This window comes from Macrobrachium rosenbergii, chromosome 57 (genome assembly GCF_040412425.1).
Source record: "Macrobrachium rosenbergii isolate ZJJX-2024 chromosome 57, ASM4041242v1, whole genome shotgun sequence".
In the NCBI taxonomy this organism is placed as follows: Eukaryota; Metazoa; Arthropoda; class Malacostraca; order Decapoda; family Palaemonidae; genus Macrobrachium; species Macrobrachium rosenbergii.
In genome coordinates, this window is record NC_089797.1 from 10215395 (window position 1) to 10238476 (window position 23082).

At 38.3% G+C, this 23082-nt stretch overlaps 1 protein-coding gene across 1 annotated transcript in view; it reads left to right on the top strand.

Moving 5' to 3' along the window:
* The first annotated feature begins 15279 nt into the window (after window positions 1–15279).
* LOC136837005 (protein Star-like) overlaps window positions 15280–23082 on the top strand; it is a 40285-nt gene continuing 32482 nt past the window's right edge. The window contains exon 1 of the mRNA XM_067101535.1: window positions 15280–15393. The gene's annotated coding sequence lies outside the window, so the exon portion shown is untranslated. The remainder of the gene's footprint in view (window positions 15394–23082) is intronic.

Genomic DNA, 23082 nt, shown 5'->3' on the forward strand with positions numbered 1-23082 from the left:
TTTCCACCTGAGGAGACCTGGGTCTTGATCCGATATGAGTCAGCCTCTTTCTGACCCTTCCCTTCAAGGATTGCCCTGTTGATGACTGGCCATATATATATATATATTTATATATCATATTGAAGTTCTTGGGCCCTCTTTGTTTCTATTCTATTTTCTTGTTCTTCTATAATCCCAAAGCAGCCTCTATAGTGACCCTTCCATTATAGAATGGTATAAGACTGGCCATCCTTGGAAACTTTTGTTTTCATTCATTTTCGTGTTCTTGGGCTAATCACCCAAAACTCTCCATCCCCAGACCCCCAACAAAGGATGCCTGCTCTTCCTCTCTCAACCTCTGGGTCGGACCTCTCTCTCTCTCTCTCTCTCTCTCTCTCTCTCTGGCCTCTCTCTCTGTAGGACTTTGGGTCTCATTGCATTTTAATCGTTCTTGCCCAAACACCCATTTCATATTCCCTAAACCCCGGGAGCACATTCCTGGATCAGGATGCCTGCCCTGCCTTCCTCCGAAGTGCAGCCTCTGAGTTAAAGAATTCCCTTCAAGGCTTTTTTCAGCAAACTGGCCAGTCCTGGAGGGACTTTGAGGAGACTTGTGAGTTCTTTCAACAAAATTATTCTTTTCCTTCCTCCCGAAGCAGCCTCTGTCTGACCCTTCCTTCAAGGCTGCAAACGGTCGATTAATTTTTGGAGACTTTGGGATCATATATATATATATATATATATATATATATATATATATATATATATATATATATATATATGCCTATCATCACGTGATTCATATCAATCAGTAGACAAACTTCCCTTCAAGGCTGCCCTAGATAGATAGATAGATAGACTTTTAGATAGATAGATAGATAGATAGATCAGGGCCCTCTATTCCTTTTTCACAAAGTCCGAACAGGAAATGGAAAGGAGTGTGTTCCACTGCGCAGTCTCTCGGGGAGAAAAAATACCCAAATTCGCTCCCTGTTTGGATTTTCAAAAGAGTGTCACTGGGAACCTGATCCAAATGTTTTTGTAACTACAGAAGTTAAGAATAAGTTGTTCATGGTTGCTTTATATATATATATATATATAGGATATATATATAGGCTATATAAAACAACTGGCCATGTGTGTTGTATTGTGTATATCCTTATGTATATGTATATATATATATAGGATACCTGCCTTATATAAGAAGCAGCCTCTGGGTAGACCCTTCCCTTCAACGCTGCCCTCAAGAGACTGGCATTCACTCTTGTAAGTTTTGGAGGAAATAATCCTAATGAAACAATAGTATCTTTTATTTGACTTCCCCAGCCTGACATTATCATGATGAGAAGGCAGCCTCTGGGTCAGACCCTTCCCTTCAAGGCTGCCCTCAAGACACTGGCGAGCCTTGGGGGATTTTGGTCCTCATCCTTGTAAGTTTCTGGGCCCTCTCCAGGCCCGCTTCCCCAGCATGGCAGGATACCTGCCTTCCTCCGAGGAGGCAGCCTCTGGGTCAGACACTTCCCTTCAAGGCTGCCCTCAAAAGGCTAGCGAGCCTTGGCGGGCTTTGGTCTTCATCCTTGAATTTCTTGGGCCCTCTCCAGGCCCGCTCCCCCAGCCTGGCAGGATACCTGCCTTCCTCCGAGGAAGCAGCCTCTGGGTCGGACCCTTCCCTTAAAAGCTGCCCTCAAAAGACTGGCAAGCCTTGGGGGCTTTTGAGGCCCATCCTTGAGGGGCTTGGGCTCTCTCCAGGCCCGCTTCCCCAGCCTGGCAGGATACCTGCCTTCCTCCGAGGAAGCAGCCTCTGGGTCGGACCCTTCCCTTCAAGGCTGCCCTCAAAAGACTGGCAAGCCTTGGGGGCTTTTGTGGCCCATCCTTAAGGGGCTTGGGTCCTCTCCAGACCCGCTTCCCCAGCCTGGCAGGATACCTGCCTTCCTCCGAGGAAGCAGCCTCTGGGTCGGGCCCTTCCCTTCACCATACTCTTTCCTTTCTCTTACACACCTTTTTCAAATATGACACTTGCTCTCTCTAAAGGCTTCCAGACTATTTGAAGCACCATGGAGATTGTTCCTGGAGACTGGAGTTCAGCGGATGCGCGAATGGCATTCTCTCGTTCTTCCAGAAGCTGGAGACTGAAGGATTCCAAAATGTCTTCAAGGAAAATCCCGAAGGTTTTAGATCATTTTAACACCGCGTTAATCATTAATTAGAGTTCTTTTTCTGATACATAAGTACTTTCTTTACTTTAACGAGCCGTCTTCCATAATGTTATGGGATTCCCTCTTACTAATATACATAGATATCCCCCGACGACGAGAGAAGGACTTTGAAGCAGTCTTCAGCACCTGAAGCATTCCTGGAGAATCCAGTGGGCGTTTCCAAAGGCTTCAGTGCCTGGAGATCGTCTTGAAGCCTTCGGAAGCCCCAGATGCCTCCGGAATTCATCTCCAAGAACGTGGGCTTATTCATCTCCTAAAACATCCCCAAAGAAATCTTCGATGCCTTTCTTCTCCGATTTTTTCTTCATAAAACTCTGTTCTTTAGTATTGTGCAAGAAATCCAAAGGCTACAGAGCCCAGAGATTGTCTTGAAGCCTTCTGAAGCCCCATAAGCCCCTGGAATTTCCAGAAACCTTCGGAATTCCCAGATTCCTTACTGTCACCCCGGGGATGACAAGAATGATCTGGACAAGATCCGCCTGGAACATAAAGTATATGTACCTGGAGTTGCGATCTCTATACCAGTACACGTAGTTCGGTGGTCTTCCACCAGGGCAGTGCTGCAAATCCTTGCAGCCGTCTTTAAAGGTCTGTTAACCTGCAAATTGAACAGGGGTTTAGTGCGATTGTGAATTTTTTTTATCGTTAATGTTTAATGAGTAAATGTTTAGTGAATGTTTAGTTTAGGGTTTAGTGAATGCTTTGTAAATGTTAGTGAATGTTTAGTGTGTAAGTATTCAGTGAATGTTTAGTGTGTAAACATTCAGTGAATGTTTAGTGAGTGTTTAGGATTTAGTGAATGTTTTGTGAATGTTAGTGAATGTTTATAGAGTGTAAGTATTCAGTGCATGTTTAGTGAGTGTTTAAGGTTTAGTGAATGTTTGGTAAGTATTCAGTGAATGTTTAGTGTGTAAATATTCAGTGAATGTTTAGTCAGTGTTTAGTGAATGTCATGTAAATGTTAGTGTTTAGTGAATGTTTAGTGTGTTAGTATTCAGTGAATGTTTACTGTGTAAGTATTCAGTGAATGTTTAGTGAGTGTTTAAGGTTTCGTGAATGTTTTGTTAGTGTTATTGTTTAGTGAATGTTTAGTGTGTAAGCATCCAGTGAATGTTTTGTGAGTGTTTAGGGTTTAGTGAATGTTTAATGTGTGTTTAGTGAGTGCTTAGGGTTTAGTGAATGTTAGTTTAGTGTATGTTTAGTGTCTAAGTAGCCAGTGAATGTTTTGTGACTGTTTTGTTAATGTTATTATTTAATGAATGTTTAGTGTGTAAGCATTCAGTGAATGTTTAGTGAGTGTTTAGAGTTTAGTGAATGTTTAATGTGTGTTTAGTGAGTGCTTAGGGTTTAGTGAATGTTAGTTTAGTGTATGTTTAGTGTGTAAGTAGCCAGTGAATGTTTTGTGACTGTTTTGTTAATGTTATTATTTAATGAATGTTTAGTGTGTAAGCATTCAGTGAATGTTTAGTGAGTGTTTAGAGTTTAGTGAATGTTTAATGTGTGTTTAGTGAATGCTTAGGGTTTAGTGAATGTTTAGTGAATGTTAGTGTTTAGTGAATGTTTAGTGTGTAAGTTTTCAGTGAATGTTTAGTGATAGTTTAGGGTTTATTGAATGTTTTGTGAATGTTAGTGTTTAGTGAATGTTTAGTAAGTATTCAGTGAATGTTTAGTGAGCGTTTTGTGAGTGTCTTGTGAAAATTAGTGTTTAGTGCAGTGGTTCTTAAACTTTTTTGCTTTTAGTGCCCCCTCTGCATTATGTTTATGGATTAAGTGAGTGCCCCTGAAATTTTTGCCAACTATAATCTACAAATATGTTGTCTATTTGTATGCTATTATACTTATCATAACAATAAACGGCGATTCATAAACAAGATTTGAAATTAAAATTTACTTATATTTTGTTTTTGGCATGTTTTCAGATAATGATTAAAAAATATATGGAAGCAGTGATAAGTTTTGGCAATTTTGTAAGTAACATCACAAATTAAAAAATTGTGGCACCATCTCAACTCAAAGGCCCCCCTTGAGAAGCCTCTGGCGCCCTTAAAGAAGGCGCCCCCATTTTAAGAACCACTGGTTTAGTGAAAGCGTGTAAGTATTTAGTGAGTGTTTAATGAGTGATTAGTGAATGTTCATTGACTGTTTGGTGTTTAATGAGTGTTTAGGGATTTAATGAGCATTTAGGGTTTAGTGGGTATTTAGTGTTTAACGAGTTTTATGGTTTAGTGTATAGTGAGTGCTTAGTGAATATTTAGTGAGTGTTTAGTCTATAGTGAGTGCCTAGTAAGTGTTGAGTATTCAGTGAGCGTTTAGTTATATTGAGTGTGTGTATACTAAGTGGGAGTGTTTAAAGCGTGAGTGTATAGCAAGTGTGTCTTATCCCCGAAGGAGGCGAGAAAGACTCGCCCTTTGAAGAAGAGAAAGTTATAGAAATAAGTCAAGAAAACGAAACAGTTCCTGGTTTTCGTAGCCACACGGAAGAGATTGTCGTCAGATGGCTCGATTTCAGCGTCACCAATTTCCCGCCAATTCTCTTCAAAAATGTTTAGGTTTTACCAATAAAAGTGCGAGAGAGAGAGAGAGAGAGAGAGAGAGAGAGAGAGAGAGAGAGAGAGAGAGAGAGAGAGAGGAGAGAGAGAGAGAGATTTTCGAGAGAGAGAGAGAGAGAGAGAGAGAGAGAGAGGGAGTGATTTTTTTTAAAGGGGATTCTCCATCGAGAGAGAGAAATTTTCAAATGAAAGAGAGAGAGAGATATTCGATTGAGAGAGAGATAGAAGGAAAGAGATATTCGATTGAGAGAGAGATAGAAGAAGAGAGATTTTCGATTGAGAGAGAGAGAGAGAGAGAGAGAGAGAGAGAGAGAGAGAGAGAGAGTAAAGTAAACCATCAAAGACATGAGGCGACGGTTCATAATGAGGTCAAAAAAAAGCCAAAGGATTCATCATCTCATTAAAAAAAAGTTCTCCAAAGATCATTCGATCTCTCTCTCTCTCTCTCTCTCTCTCTCTCTCTCTCTCTCTCTCTCTCTCACCCCGCCCTTAAGCCCGCGTTCGATTCTCCGGCCGGCCAATGAAGAATTAGAGGAATGTATTTCTGGTGATAGAAATTCATTTCTCGGCATAATGTGGTTCGGATTCCACAATAAGCTGTAGGTCCCGTTGCTAGGTTACCAATTGGTTCTTAGCCACGTAAAATAAATCTAATCCTTCGGGCCAGCCCTAGGAGACCTGTTCATCAGCTCAGTGACCTGGTTAAACTAAGGCATACTTAACTTTCTCTTATTAGGGAAACCTGAACTATTTCTTTTAAGAGAACTAACTGGAAATCGTGGACGCTGAAACAGAGCGAATTCATGACAGTGTCTTTCCTACCGCTAAAAAAAATAAATAAATAAATAAATAAATAAGTGAATAAATAAAGGCAAGCGATAAAGTTCAGGAAAACAAGAACCGCCTTAAAGGACAGAGCCTCGTAAAGGTCGGCTTTAAGTCTATTCACCGAAAACCGATATCAGAAACCATCTGTCAATACGGATTCGGAAGAGAAGAAGAAGAAGAAGAAGAAGAGATCCGGAATCCCTAACATATATCCTGATCGACAACCGGGATTTGGATATTTCTTTTTTATATTTTTTTACAATTTTTTCCGTAGGTATTGTGAAGCAAAGGTTGGGGATTGTTGCATCAGACCGTGGAGGACGTTCACCCTTTTGGAACAACAGAAATAAAGTGTTGTTTTGCGAAAAACAACAGACTTTCACTAGAGCTCTCGAGTGCTCACGACTACAACTTTCAGCTGAAGGAAAGTTATAGAAAGGAAGTGATTGTTTTTCTGAAGATATTGTGAAGAAAAGGTTGGGGATTGTTGCATCAAACCAAGGAAGACATTCATCCTTTTGAAACAACAGGAATAAAGTGTTGTTTTGCGGAGAACAACAGCCTAGCGGGTGACCTCTCTAGGGCTCTGCACTGCAAGTCACATTCGGCTAAAGGAAAATAATAGGGAGTTTTATTTTATAGTCGTTTCCTGTAGATATTGTAAAGAAAAGGTTGGAGTTGTTGCATCAGACCGAGGAAGACATTCACCACTTTGAAACAACAGGAATAAAGTGTTGTTTTGCGAAAACAACAGCCTACCGTTTGAGCTGTCGAATTCCTCTCCATTATATGTTACCTCCGGCTGGAAGAATGTCAGGATTATTGGAGTGGAAGGAACATGATAAATGGGGAGAATGTGAAATTCAAGTTTGGGGTCATTCGGTCAGCGGAGGGTGCTTGAGTAGGCCCACGGGGAGAAGGAATTAAAACAGTTAGTGGTGGACTGATGAAAAGAGAGGTTAGTGCACAGGTCATGTCAAGATTATCGAAAACGATAGTCGAGAAAAATGAGCAGATAAAGATAAAGGAAATTAAGTAAATATAAGCGTGAGTAAAGGCTACACACACACACACACACACAAATATATATATATATATATATATATATATATATATATATATATATATATATATATATATATATATATATATATATATATTATATATTTATCACATACACAATTGTTCTGTGCGTTAGTAGAATTACTAAAAGGACCTCATTCAAACTGGATGGTATCTAATGGAGTATTTTTCTGAATAGATACTCCATTAGATACCATCCAGTTTGAATGATCTTTTTAATATATATATATATATATATATATATATATATATATATATATATATATATATATATATATATATATATATATATATATATATATATATATATATATATTCCTGACTCACCATGGGACCGAACCTCGTCTTTCAGTGAGAGTCCAGGGCATTAGGAATTCGGGCACAAATTGCTATTGCCCTGGACTCTCACTGAAAGACCGGGGTTCGGTCCCATGGTGAGTCAGGAATTTATTTCTGTGAAACACGTTCCCATGTGTTCATTTCCAAAATATATATATATATATATATATATATATATATATATATATATATATATATATATATATATATATATATATATATGTATATATGTGTGTGTGTGTGTGTGTGTGTGTGTACGTTTGTGTGTGTATGCACAAATATTAAATAGGAAAAAGACAGGTCAAATCTGAAAAAAAAATTATAGCCCTCCTCTTTAGGGAGAGAAGGTTATGAGTCAGAAAAAAACGAAGCAAGGAGAGAGTTCCAAAGCCTCACAGCAGTGAGAAACAAGTGGCCACTGAACTGTGTAATCCCAGGATTATTGATTACCACAGAGTAATGGCAAGAAGAGGCAGTCTACAAGGTGTTACATTGCCATCTAAGAAAAAGCGGGGACTAGGATATTTACTACAGTTTGGAAATATATTAAAGACAGGGATATTTACTGTAGTTCAGAAATATATTAAAGACAGATATTTACTGCAGTTTGGAAATATACCAAAGAACGAGGTATTTACTGTAGTATGGAAATATATTAAAGACAGAGATATTTGCTGTAGTTCGGAAATATATAAAAAAAGAGATATTTACTGTAGTATGGAAATATATTACAGAGAGATATTTACTGTAGTTTGGAAATATATTACAGACAGAGATATTTACTGTAGTTTGGAAATATATCAAAGAGAGATATATTTACTGTAGTATGGAAATATATTACAGAGAGATATTTACTGTAGTTTGGAAATATATCAAAGAGAGGGATATTTACCGTAGCATGGAAATATATTACAGACAGAGATATTTACTGTAGTTTAGAAATATATCAAAGAGAGATATATTTACTGTACTATGGAAATATTCTACAGACAAAGATATTTACTGTTATTTGGAAATATATCAAAGAGAGGGATATTTACCGTAGTATGGAAATATATTACAGACAGAGATATTTACTGTAGTTTGGAAATATATCAGTGACAGAGATATTTACTGTAGCTTGGAAATATATCAAAGAGAGAGATATTTACTGTAGTTTGGAAGTATATCAAAGACAGAGATATTTACTGTAGTTTGGAAATATAGTCAAGACTTAAGAATCACTTCGTGCTTTTAAAGCATCGCAGGCAAGCAATGCCTCCTCACCGTTCGTCCCACTTGTTTGTGCATTCAAGAACAATGAAAATATATTCCGTGGGTTGTTTTTGTTCCAGTGTAAAAGGAGAAATATAAACCTAAAAGCATACTTCCGGGACTCCCTCGAGAATTTCATGAAAGCACTTGCGAAATATGTCCTCATTTTCTTTGTTTTGACGAATAGGAGAGACCTCAGTCCTCTCTCTCTCTCTCTCTCTCTCTCTCTCTCTCTCTCTCTCTCTCTCTCTCTCTCTCTCTCTCTCTCATGTTTTTTTCCAAAATACTTCACAACCTTTTCCCTTCCTGACAAAATTACAAATGTCTCAAGCAATGAGAGGAATTATTTAGACCATCAAAAGAACTTGTTACTCACGTCAATAAAGATCATATCACAGATGTAGGTGTACTATATTTATTATATATATATATATATATATATATATATATATATATATATATATATATATATACATATATATATTATATATAAACACATATATATATATTATATATAAACATATATATATATATATATATATATATATATATATATATATATATATATATATATATATATATACACATATATATGTACTAAAAACTTCTGTAATATTAAACTAACAACAAGCAAGACTAAAATTCTGATTCCCAAATGTGTACAACTCAGATAATATTTCTTCAAGGGAGGTCTTCGCCATACGAAAACTCTCTCTCGAAGACTGAAGCAGGAATCTCGCCTTGAAACTTTGTTATGTGAACTATTTTAACTGGAAAATGCCAGTGAAAATGAAAGAGTATAATAGCTCCAACTTGGTGAATGAGTTTCAGCTGACTTTTTTAATTTGACTGAACTGTCATCGCCACGACAAGTCTCAGAAAAAACAAGTAAAAAATGCGCAATCGCGTTTTCTGTACAGCGTATAATGCTGTATGAAACTCTCAGCCAGCCGTGGTGGCCTGTGTTGTTGCGTTGCCAGGCGCACGATCATGGCTAAATTTAACCTTAAATAAAATAAAAACGACTGAGGCTAGAGGGGTGCAATTTGGAATGTTTGATGAATGGATGGTGGATGATCAACATACCAATTTGCAGCCCTCTAACCTCAGTAGTTTTTAAGAACTGAGGGCGGACAGAAAAAGTGCCGACCGCCAGACTAAGTTTCCCCAAGACTAGGACATTTAGCCATCAAAGACTTCATATTCAGGAGGATCAAACTGGCATCACAATTTGGCAACTATAGTCACATTCCCATACCTTTATTATGATCACATCTCCATACTTTCAGATAGGTATAATAGTCACTGTGTTCTTTCTTTCATTTAGGGTTTTGGAGTCCCAACGCTTTTGATACACATCTCGAGAGGATCTGCTGATATTAACATAAAAACACATTCCACGTATACTAATAATACCTATTTGGAAGTGATTGATAACACCCGCTTTCTTATTTTTTCTGCTTCACACACTCAGCAAAAAAAAATTTTTATATTCTTTTACGTTTAATGATGTTATGCCAAATTAAGAAAATTTTTTTACAAAAATGAAAAGAAAAGAAGTGGCCGATTTAAAGCATTCAGAGAGCCGATAAAAATACACTTTCTGAATCAAATAACAGTGGCAAAACTATCCTTCTTATCGCAGGATGTTATCTCTGCAGCGGCTAAAAAGTCCGTTATCTGCTTTTAAGATCAAAGTTGCAAAAGGACGCGTGTATATCGATAAAGCGGAATTACAAGCTTATTAGAGGTCTAAATATAACCTGAGCTATTTATTTATCGAGAGATGGAGGTCGAAGATACCTGCATATTTGAACTTCAAAAAGTTAAAAATGTTATAAAGATCCACGATTGCTTTTCTTAAGCTCTTCACATCGTTCCTCATTGGGCGAGCGGGTTCCGTTCTCAGCTACCACTCTGTTGGCCGCGAGTTCGAATCTCCGACCGGCCAATGAAGATTAAGAAGAATTTATTTCTGGTGATAGAAATTCATTTCTCGCTACAATGTGGTTCGGATTCCACAATAAGCTGTAGGTCCCGTTGCTAGGTAACCAGTTGGTTCTTAGCCACGTAAAATAAGTCTAATCCTTCGGGCCAGCCCTAGGAGAGCTGTTAATCAGCTCAGTGGTCTGGTTAAACTAAGATATGCTTAACTTTTTTTTTCAAGCTCTTCAATGCGCGTACCAAGAAATCAGGGCTGACAACTCGTATTGTTTGGTGGGATATCAAAAGAAAGCAGAGATTCCTATGATAATGTCATCCTCAGGAAGGTAATATATGTATATATATATATATATATATATATATATATATATATATATAATTTAGATTATATCTGGCTTTTCTGTATGTAAGCTACTAAATTTACACTAAAGGCTTCACGTTTCATAACAAAGTCTGAAAACGGTAAGAAATCGTATCATAATTGGAAGGTTTAATAGATGATAGAAGTTTATGCATCAAATTGAATAAAAACGCCCTAGATTAAATAGATAAGTCATTTAACAAAACGACTTATCCGTTTAATCCCGGCCGTTTTTTATTCAGTTTGATGTATAAACTTCTATCAGCTATTAAATCTTCCAATTTTCTAAAAAGAAAACTGGAAAATAAGAATGACCTTTCTAGCCAGTTTTCACAAAGACCCCTTTGTTGCCATGTATTTCAAACGGTTTGGTAAAAACACGTCAGGAAAATAATCTTATAGGGCCACACTTTTTGGAGGTACTCTCTCGTAAAGAAAAAAAAGTATGTAGCAAAAAATTATACGCTCATGTAAGCACGTTTATGTGTATATATACGTACATGTGTATGTGTTTTGGTGCATATGTGCGCATGAAGTGGACTTAGAAATCTACAGACAGGTCCCAGTAATTTGTCGATTCAGTAACTCGTCATTCTGGATAGCCTGATCGCTTTTTTGTTTACTAGAGCTATGTAAAAATAATATACCGATTCCTGTCAAAACACGGGTCTGAAAAACCAATAATCTCATTTTGATCCGCAGTCATACTGCAAAGAATAATAGCCTACAAAACACTTTTATCTTCAAAGACTAAAATCCTAACTTTTCATCTCCTGCCCGTCTCGCTTTCCCATTTTTGCCTGTCTTTGTTCAGGTGAGAGAGAGAGAGAGAGAGAGAGAGAGAGAGAGAGAGAGAGAGAGAGAGAGAGAGAGAAATTAATAGATTCTCTCTCTCTCTTTGATATTTTTTGTTGCTTCTCTTCATTCTACAAAAGTGACTCAACAGAAAATAAACGACTCAAAAAGGCAGAGAGTTATGGAAACAAACTCTTCCTCCTCATGTACTGGGGTAAAAAAAAAAAAAAAAAAATAGGCCTATAAATATCTGTACAGATTTGGACGAGGTTTTTCATACATCCTGGAGAATCCAATACACCTCCTGCTCTGTTCTTGTCTGTCCTTAATCATTCCGTGTCGTTTACTTTATTTTGCTTAAACCTCAGATAACGTCACCAGTTTCTTGTGAGGCATCATCTACTGAAGGGACTGGAGACTTAGATAAGTAATCGAACAGTTCCACACTAAAAAAAGTATTGGTGCTGCTTTGGCTTGTTGTCTACTCCGAGGTGCTAGTACTAAACATGGCGGAAGCTCCTTGAGACGCCGTGTTTAGTACTAGCCCCTCGGGGATCAAAGTATTATTTACACCCGATTTCCATATTGTGTGGTCAACAAATTATATAAATAAACGGTATCTTCGTGCGGCCGTCTACTTTACATTTACCACACGGTGTTTAGTATTAGCACCTCGGAGTACGTGTAGATAACAAGCCAAAGTAGCACCACGGTATCTATATGCAGTATCTAATATCCCAAGGCCAAGAGAGACAAGGTCTACCAAATTGGGTGGAGTCGCCTCCCACCTGGAGTAACTACGTAGGAGATGACGTATCTTAGAGCTACCTGCTCATTACGGCAATTCACCTGCTGACGCAATAAGGAGGTAGACAAAGCTCCGCCTACATGGGGGATTTTGGGGGGAAGTGGGCAGACCTTCTCTTTCTCTTGGCCTTGTGATATCCTAAAGTTTCTAAATGTATATCTCTAAGCAGCTCTTCAGACGTGGACAAAGAGTACGCTAGGCCACCTAATGAAATGAGATTCACCAGCCTCTCATCAAACAAGCAAACACTGTGACCTAAGATGCGCTGATTATTCGTCGATAAATGGATCCAACATTGCATTGTGAGTCAGCTGTCATAGTGTGTGTTACGGGCCTTGTTATCCCATAACCAGGTACTTTCTATAAAACATATCAGGAATCAATGTTCCATGAACAATACAGCACAACAAAGGCCTATGGATAAAAACTGATTAAATATTAATGAATTTATTAACAATTTAAGTGCTAATACTTAATTAGTGAGCACACGAATACTGAACGTCATATATATATATATTAAAGTGATCATGGCAACTTCTGGGATCTTGACAACATCCTAACCGTGCAACATGTATTTTGCTGAGATATTATAAGTCTTGAAAAGTGCGTTTGACTTCGTGTCGATTCAAGAATCTTCAAAAAACAGCCTGCAGTATCTCCCATAGTAGGAAAAAATGGTCCCCCTCCCCCGCCCCCACCGAGAGCTCTCTAAATATTTGCAAAGCAAATGATAGTCAGTACACCAGTCTTGGTAGGTGCAGTTACAACATGTCATAAAGTAGCACATGCAGAAATCCACGCAGGTGTGCACAATCATACGTACCAACGGTAATCAACTGTCACGGCAGTTTTCCCACTCGTCTCTCCCTTTCTTCTTCGATTATAAAAGCGTAAAAACGCTACTTGAGCTTCATGAAATGTCCATGAGCCCAGCTCTTCTTGTAACCTTGTGGCTACGTCTCCCTGAAATCATTTCAAGGTCACGGCCATACCACACTGCATCGAAGACGATCACATTTAACGTCGTAATTATCGAAACTCCAGTAATGCCAAAGAAAAGCAAAGCCGGCCTGTCCCTTCAGACGACAAGTTAGTAACCGCCCAAAGGTACAAGCAGCCACTTCGCTCGCTCCTCACCTGCGTCAAGACCCACGTCCAAAAGGGAAGAGAATACACGTTGAAAGTTAAACAAGCAATAGCTTAGTTTGTTACAGTGTGACTAGCATTTATAGAAGGATTTCGATAAGGGCCAAGATGAATATTCCATGTGCAAGGTCAGGTGAAGAAAGATAACAGAAATGTGCTAAACTGAATTATGATATTACGATGTTGATGAAAAACAAAGCCACTACAACACCTTCTAAAAACATAACAAACATCTCACACGTCTCGAACTCTCGCCATACCCGCGCAATAACTTCTCGCTGCTGGGGAGAAAGGGCGTTGGGTCTGGTATGATACATGAAACATACGTACCGGGGTCTAAGCGATGTCAGGCAGGGCAGCTGATCGAGACCACAGGTCTACCCAAAAGCCAAATCAAAGTCCTTCAAAAGAAGGCATGCTTACCCCATACAAAAATGGGAATAAAAGCACGTTAAAGAAAAAGAAGAAGAAGAAGAAGATGTTGATGAATCGAGGACATTCACTGAGGATAGTCCAGGAAACCGATTATCTTAGACCACTCCCCAAGAACTGTTAATATAAAACGTTGAAATAACAGTAATTTTGCAAAGAAATTCAAGTATATTGAACAGCATATCTCCATGGTACCCCAGATTAAAAAAAAAAAACAAACAACCTAGACAAGCAGAACCATTTTGTATAGTATATGTTGGGGAAAACCATTGAGCTCCATTAGAAGTGGAGTGGCTAACCGTGTACATCTGCTCCGTATTTTGTTGTGCTGTCATCATGACGGAGCTCTCATGTTGGCACCTATCGGAACGGCGCACATTCACTTGCAATGTTTTTCGCAAAGCAGAATGACGGCTGCAGAATTCGACAAAGAAATTTTTAAAAATAAATAGAATAACGTTTCATAGGCAGTCCCTATTTATCTCGTATTTTCAGCAGATCAGTGACAGATATGTACATTGGTCATTTAAATATAAAAAAAAATCTGAATATCGCTGCTTCTTTTCACATATATCGCATTTGTACGGTAACAGATCCTGATCGTCGTTGAAGATCTTAGCGGTGAGTGTAGGTCGTTGTTTCTGTCAACATGTCTTACATTTTAAACATTGCATTGATTCATGAAGGCAACAGGGTTATATATTTTACTGTTCTAAGACGTAACTGAAATGTCGGAAATTATGACAAGAGGTACTATTACTAGTTAATGAAAAAATACAAATATGTGCTCTTTTATACAAACAAAAACTAAGACAGGGAGAACTCTCTCACGAAATTCAGCGTATTGCGAAAGTTTGTGAAGAAACTGAGAGGTATTTTTTAGGTTCTAAAGATCAAGCATATCTCTTTAAACATCAACCCATGTTTGTCATCTCCTCAGTTGTGTCACCTGTAATCTTACATATACCTGTATTTGCAAGACACGAATATTTTACTGTTTAGAAAGACACGTTTCTGATACATCTGTTTAGGATAATCATATCTATAAATTAACTGTGTTGGTTTCACAATGCTTCACGGCAAACGTTCACGGGAAAAAATCATTTCATTCTATTAGGAAAAGCTGTGAAGATTGTCAGTGTTTAAACATCAATAATAAGTGGATGACTGCACATTGACACTTGTAACAGCATCCTATATCATTTCGTTAAAATGAGAGTACATTGAACTGTTTTCTTTTACGTGTGCAGATTGGCATTTGTTCATTTTTTTATTAAAAAAAAAACGGTTGTATTTTGCTTTCCAATTTAGTGAGTGAATACATCTTTTTTTTTTTTTGCGAAGTTTTCGACCATCTTAGTTCTCTTAGTAGCAATATTTCGAAACAGACTTTACTGGGTGACATTTTATTTATTCTTGATAAGGAATACTGTATACAGGCATGATGAGTCAATAACAAGATGAAAGAAGCGATTAGACATCGGAGTTTCAATATGGCTGCCAGAGATTGCACGTCCCGAGAAAACGTAGCCACTCCACTTAAGATGGCTCTCAGTGGTTAGAACCCCTCGGGAAAACAAACTGTAAACAAACACAAATGAGACTTCGTTTGACATGGGAAATTGTAGTGATACTGTTATATAGGCTACAGAGGAACCTGTAAGTACTCCTGGCATTGCGTAGATCTGTTCAAAATGAAGGTTTCATTGTCCTGTTCTGAGTATTAAGGAAACTTAAGTGCTATGTAGCCGAAGGGTATCTTTTTCCTATTGGAATTCGTGGATAGGCGTTTCCGGAAAAAGCTGTCTTCGGTATGGAATAATGAGTTCTAGTTAAAATTTCCTGTTATTTCGGCATGGAATAATGAGTTCTAGTTAAAAGTTTCTGTTCTTTCGGTATGGAATAGTGAGTTATAGTTAAGTACCTGTTATTTCGGTATGGAATAGTGAATTATAGTTAAAAGTTTCTGTTATTTCGGTATGGAATCAGTGAGTTCTAGTTGAAAGTTGCTGTTATTTCGGTATGGAATTAGTGAGTTCTAGTTGAAAGTTTTTGTTATTTCAGTGAGTATGGAATTAGTGAGTTCTAGTTAAAGTTGCTGTTATTTTTGTTATTTCGTTTTTTTGTAAGGAATCAGTGAGTTCTAGTTAAAAGTTCTTGTTATTTCGGTATGGAATAGTGAGTTCTAGTTGAAAGTTGCTGTTATTTCGGTATGGAATTAGTGAGTTCTAGTTAAAAGTTTTTGTTATTTCGGTAAGGAATCGGTGAGTTCTAGTTAAAAGTTCCTGTTATTTCGGTATGGAATAGTGAGTTATAGTTAAAAGTTTCTGTTATTTCGGTATGGATAGTGAGTTATAGTTAAGTTTCTGTTATTTCGGTATGGAATTAGTGAGTCTTAGTTGAAAGTTTCTGTTATTTCGATATGGAATTAGTGAGTTCTAGTTCAAAGTTTCTGTGTTATTTCATATCTCCAGTATTTGGAGTTATGGTCATGATTTATTATATCATACGGTAGTCGGTAAAATTGTAAGGTATTATCTCCGCAGGGAGAAAGTGTCTTCAATGCACTTCACGTGACGCACTGTAGGCATTACCTAAGGTTCTTTGCAGCATCCCTTCAGCCCCTAACTGCCACCCCTTTCATTTCATTTACCGTACCTCCGTTCACATTCTCTCTTCCATCTTACTTCCCAGCTTCTCCAAACAATTGTTTCATTGCTTAGTGCAACTGCGAAGTTTTCCTCCTGTTACTCCTTTGAAACCTTTTTACTCTAAATTTCCTGTTCAGAACTGAATGACCTCATAGGTCGCAGCACTTGGCCTTTGGCCTAAATTTTATATTCCATTCAATTCTAGCTTGGCAACCACTGGTTTATGTGTAAAATGGGTGATGTGGTAGAACCAGCCTCATGGGGATAAATGTAAAAACAAATAAAAGATGGTACTTATCATAAACATGAACTAAAGACACAAACATAGACAGACAATAAATATCAGAGTCGGCAATTGGCAGAAATCAGGCTGCGGTAGTAGTGTGCAGTTTTACCCTGTAGCCTAGCCTATATAATGCACTATAGGACAGGTCTACCAGTAGCCTAATCCGCAGGTGACAGCTCAGACTAGATCCTCTCAGACTGGGCTGTTGGTAGCCTAATCAACGGAGGTACCCTACTGTAATTTACATATAGTCTATGATACATTTGGCAGATTTCTTACTGAAGACCTGAACCACCACCAGTCTAGGTTTAAATGTTCCCAAGTTCTTATCTTGTGTTATAGGCTTAGGCTAAGCAAGGTTATGTACTTTTTGTCCTACGCTAATTTAGGTGCAAATTACAGGTGTTTTTTTCTGCTATCCTCTATAATTGTAATGGGGCAACTCCAATGGGAAACCTTGCTTTTAGGGTGGTTTATCAAAAACCAGAGGATTGCATTGATAGTCATTGTAAATTATGTATAGCTAAATCTCAAGATAATCAGTCTGAAAAATGCATTGTTCATAATATGTGTGTTAAGGAACAGTCACACAGTAAAACATATTAAGTTTGAAGATGTGGCAAAAGCAGTTACACAGATGAATCCCAACATATCCTAATTAACATAGCGTGACTTGAGATGCTTGGTCCTGCCAAGCTTGAGACAAGCATAATACCATAGACTGGGCTCCTTCATAGAGAAAAACTGGGATAATTCTTAACCTACCATAACCTAAAGTAACTTGACCAAGGGTGACACAAACCAATCCCTGAACCTAACCTGGTTTAGAGCACCATAGTGCATATAGTGAAATACAAAAAGACATCGAATCCTTACCTAATGTAGGATATCAGGTCCTAACAGGCAAAGGAGCATACAGTTAGCAAAGGCCTTACTTTTTGTTTAAGAGGTATTGCTAGTAGGTTGTGGTTCACCAGTAGGCTATCTGGGTGTGGGTATGGCTTACATTTGTGGCTTCTAAAAGAAGTCAACATTTTTTCCTCTTTTTCCAGTCCCAGTATGCTAATTGACTTCATGTCCCCAAACAGAGGGGATTTTGGAAGTGAGGCACTGTGCAGTAGAATGACTTGTTCCATAATCTGTAATGGTTCAAAAGAAAATTTGTATCTTGATTTCGATAACGGAAGTTTAGAATTAGTACATTCGCCATCTGCACTCCTTACACAAGAAGCATCTTCTGGTAACAGAATGAATTGTGTGGTGAAAATTAGATCTCCATTTTCCTTTATACAGTTTATGGCATGAACTCTGTGTGCCTAATACTTCCCAAGCAGTGTCAAAGAAGTTATGGAACACCAAAACAACAGAGGACTTGGAAAACAATCTGTCTTCTTACTTTTATTGGTAAATTCATAACTTCTTGTTCACTTGCCCTTCATATTCCTTATGGACAGAAATTAGAATTACCATCATATGACCTCTGGTTATATTAAATCTCATGGTGGTGAGAAATTAGAAAGTTATATACTAATCGGACTTATGATAGAATAATTCTGTAATGTCTGGATAATTATTTGTTAGAAATTTATTTCTTACAAACGTATTAACCATATAGGTAGCTTAGGCTATTTGTATGACTCTTGTTGGTGGATATTATTTTTAATGGCTTAATATAGAATGAATGTGAAATATGGATTTCTTGATATTTTCCAATGGTGATTGACATTTCTCTGAAAAAATAATGGAGAATCACAGTGGCAACCTTGGTTTGTCCCTACTACAATGCAAAGCATTGCCTTTTATATAGGGGTATCCATGGTACAAGCTGAAAAAGACCATTGATGCTTTAAAACCCAGATATTTCTTTGACTGCCATCTTGTGAGGACTTTTGAGCATGCTGCAGCAGATTACAACTGAAGCTGTTTTTATAAGAATTTTGCTCATTTTGGATCACAATTTGGATGATTCAGTATGGATGTTGTTCAAAAGGATAAAGGTTTGAGTGAACAACCATGTTTAGGATGTGAGTGTGTGCCTGCTCACTTTATATCCTCTTTTACTGTGGATCCTCTTGGGTTATGCTCATTTTTCTGGGACAGGGTCTGCAGTCCTGATTCAACTGTAAGGAGTGTGTAGGCTTGTCTCCTCTGGATTGGGAAAGGTAAAGCAGGAAGGCCAAGAGGTGTCTTTTGCAACTCATCCTGCAGCTAGCACCCATATCCATTTTGGCCAGTGCTGTCTTCTGATGTGGGCGAAGCCCGTGCCAGTTGAGGCGTATGTCTGTAGAGTGTTACATCTTTTGCTCCTCCCGATCTGAGCAGGTACTAAGTTCGTAACCAGTATTGGTCTGAATTTTGGTCATCAAGCCTGTATCTGTACACAGTTTGTTCCATTTCTAGCAAAGATGGTTCTTGATTTTGGGTCTTTTCCCCAATCAGTAGTGACTTGGTTGCTGTTTTCAGTAACGTGCTTGGTGCATTTTCTCTGGGTGACTAGACGCTCTGCCATTTAGAGTCTTTTTTGTTCTGTCCTATGTTTGTTTGTTTGCTTGCAGTCCTTTTTCACCTTGTCCCCAATGCCTGGCTATTAACCTGTACTCAGATTAAGCATTCAAGCAAGGTCTCCTCCTCCTAGGTCACTGCTTTAAGTACTGATCTACTTTAAAGAAAGGTAACAACTCTTTCCCCTATTTTTGTCATTTGCCTAGAGAACTTCCCACTGGCTCTACTTCCTTTGCTTTACTTTGGAAGTCTGGTACTGGTAATCTCTTTGTGATGTGATTACTGCTTTCAGGACATGAGCATTCCCCTCCTTCCTTCTATACTCTTCCCTACTCATGCAGTGACCTTATTGATCACTTTCCAGGTTCCAGGAGTCATAACAATTTCCTGATTTCATTAGAAGAGATGCCGAGGTTTCTGTAAGTCTCAGAGAAACAATACTAGTTTTGAAACACTTTGGGATTTGCCCACGTCACCATTTCTTCAGTTTAATTTTGGTTTGCTCACCATTCATCAAGAGGCTCCTTCTGTAAAGGAATCAGTTTCTCTCTCTCTCTCTCTCTCTCTCTCTCTCTCTCTCTCTCTCTCTCTCTCTCTCTCTCTCTCTCTCTCTCTCTCTCTCTCTCTCAGAATAAGTAGTTATTTTTTATTGATATTGGACATATTTTGTTCTTATGGCCAATTTTCATTGATAATCTTGATAGCTGGGGTGGAGAAGAACCTGTTGGTTTCATCCCTTTGTTTATTAAGAAAGTTTCTAGTGTGTCTTCCAATATTAGTAGATTCTGTAGATTTTTATGGAGACGTAGTATCTTTGCTGGTGAGCACAAGCTTAGCAGTGCAGTGCCTGTTCCAAAGATTGGCATATCTGCAGACTGCTGTAACTATGGCCCAATTTCTGTTCTCCCTGTGCTCTCCAAACTTGCAGAGAAACTTATTATTAAGCCACTATACACATACAGTATGTGGAATCTAAAGAATTCTTAGTTGAGAGTCAATATGCATACAGAAAGCAGTTAGGTACTTATGATGCTCTTTTAGATTTGACATGCCATTGACACGAGAACCTTGATAAGGATTTTGAGTGTAGAGTAATTCAAATAGATTTTAGTGCTGCTTTCGATTTAGCAAATCACAAGGCACTTATTACAAACTTCAGAATCTTGGAGTGGGTGGATATGTTTTGGTTTTCTTCAAAATTTCCATATAGGCTATACAGGTAGGCAGCAACGAGTTGCTTTTGATGGGATCTTTAGCAAACCAAGACCTATTGTGTCTGGAGTTCTACAGGGCAGTGTTCTTGGCCCACTGTTATTTTTAGTGTACTGTATACAAGTGATATGGTTGTTGGCCTGGAAAACAAGATCGTTCAGTATGCCGATGATGCTACACTTTTGGGTGTCATAAAGTCTTCACTTCTGAGAAATGAAGCTGCCCTTAGTCTCAGTCAGGACATGGAGCAGATTAATGATTGGTGTAACCAGTGGGGCATGAGGCTGAACTCCAGTAACATGAAATCACTGTTGATTAGCAGATCTCTGACAGATTTTCCACCCCACCCTTCCCTCCAAATCGATGAATGAGTCTGAAGCTTTAACTATTCTAGGTGTAACTTTTGACCCACCTCTTTACTTTTGAGAAACATCTACTGAAAATGTTAACAATTTCTTTCTGTATTTCCCCTTACCTCCTCTTACTTCTTCGTAATGAACACTATTTTCTTTGGAAGCTTGAATTTCAAGTCAGTGGCCCCTGTGGGCTTGTTCCATATGAATAAGGTTTATTTTCTGAATAATAATAATAATAATGTATATATAGTAATTACAGTATACTGTATTTCAATTCTCTTTATGTTGGAGCTTTGTTCAATCCTTCCCTGTGAATGTATCGAATACTACTCATATAATTAATTTCAATTCTTTTAATGTTTGGGTCATTGTTCAGTCCTTTCTTGTGAATGTATTGATTCAAATGGCTCTTGTGCAGCCACCTCATCAAGCTCATTCCTGTCCATACACAGCTACAGTAGACCCCTGCCTATTCGCTGTTCAGCAATTGCGGATTCACCTACTGTATTCGCGGATTTTTCTGTGGAACATAAGTCCAAATTATTCACAGAAAATTTTCCTATTCGTGGATTTTTTTGTAGAGCATATCTAAAATATTCACTAATTTCAATTTATTTTTGTGACTAAATACATTTTTCATGTTAAAAAAATTATTTACCAATTTTCAAATATTAATATTAATGTCTTGTAAACACAGCAAAATATCAATAAAATGTATATTGCAATACACTCCCTGAACACCTGAATTAGCCCTGGTCACCTACCAGCCTGAACTACATCCCCATAGCTTTTACCCACTAAGTGGGTAATTAACTGTCAGCGTTACCAATGCTTACAGGAAAATCTTGTCAAATGGGTTGCCTGAAGTACCATTGGCAACGCTGCTGCAAGTCCCGGCCGAGTGAGGCTGAGATCCCCAATTGCTTTTTGTTCGCCATGCTGTGTGGGTGTGTCCCACATCAGGTGAACTTTTGGTCATTTAGCCTGACCCTTCATTTGAAGAATTTGGACATCAGATTACGATTTGGGCTGTTTTCAACGCATTTTCTCCTGGATGGATACTTTATTGATTGGATTTGGAACTTCTTTCCCACTTTGGACTTTGGGATCGGTACTTTGGACTCTTTGACAACAGAGCCTTCTACTGCTGAAGATGCTGACGCTCATCGGTCCTACACGTCCTGCAAGCATAGGATGAGTACCCTCAAACACGATCGACATTCTGTTTGTATTTTGTGTAGGAAGATGCAGTGTAGGATCAGTCAGATAGGCAGCGAGTCTGGTTGGTAGATCAGATGGAAGAATTATTCAAAAAGTTAGAGGACAAGTTACCAGGTAGTATGCCTGGTCTATTTTTCTAGCTGTATGACTAAATTAACGGAAACTAAAGATAAGGATAGTAGTACTAGTGTTGTAGATACTAATTGTTCTTTTTCAGCCCCCCTGCCTGTTCTAGAACCAGCCCTAACAGGTGGCGGGGGTCATGGAAAACCGCAAACCTCGAAGGTAGGATCTGACGGCCCCTGGTGTGGAGCAGGCAGTGTTGGCAGCAGATTCCCCCCTTCCCTCTAAAGCATAAGTTCTAAGGTGGATATAGAATTAGGAATCACTCAGACGAGTAGAAATACTACTTTAGGGAGTATTTAGGAAGAGTAGTTGAACGTGCAGTCTTCTTTGGGTTCAGGTTGGTCTGGAGTCGCTAATGTTTAGGCTCTCATTTAGATCAATCTTCAGTTGTATTTCCTGCTTCATGCTCTGTGCAACAAAAGGTGTCCAGATCTTTGGAGGGTCGTTCAGATTTGGTTTCTGATACATCTGGTTTTGAATTTGTTTTGTTTTTACTTGAATACTCCTTCTTCTTCGAAGGTTCCTTTTTCTTTGGGTTAAAATTTCTTTTATCTTGCGATGGTGGTAATTCTGGCGATCGAGTTTTCCAGTATTTATGATCACGTCTTAAAGAATTTTCTGAATTTGATAATGATGTCTATCAAGATTACGGAGGAGGGGGGGGGGAAGGGACAGAATCAGTCTATTTTCTTTCTTTGAAATCTATGGCCTCTTTGGCCGCTACAGAATTCTCCTTTTTTCCCCCATTTTCTTCTAAGCCTTCTTCCTTTGCCCTTACTCAGTCTTCTTTTTCGGTCTTCGGGGTCTTCGTTTGCTCATCCTGTTTTCTTAGCTTTTAACTCAGCAGAGCAAAGGCTTTTCTTGGTTCAACCCTGTGATATTAGAGCTTCAGCGGCTCCCTCTCTCTCTCCGGGGTTAAGGGAAGGGGTACTTTTAATGGATCCATCTTCTTTATCACCTTTTGCGAATCCTGTAGTTTCTCTGGCATCCAATC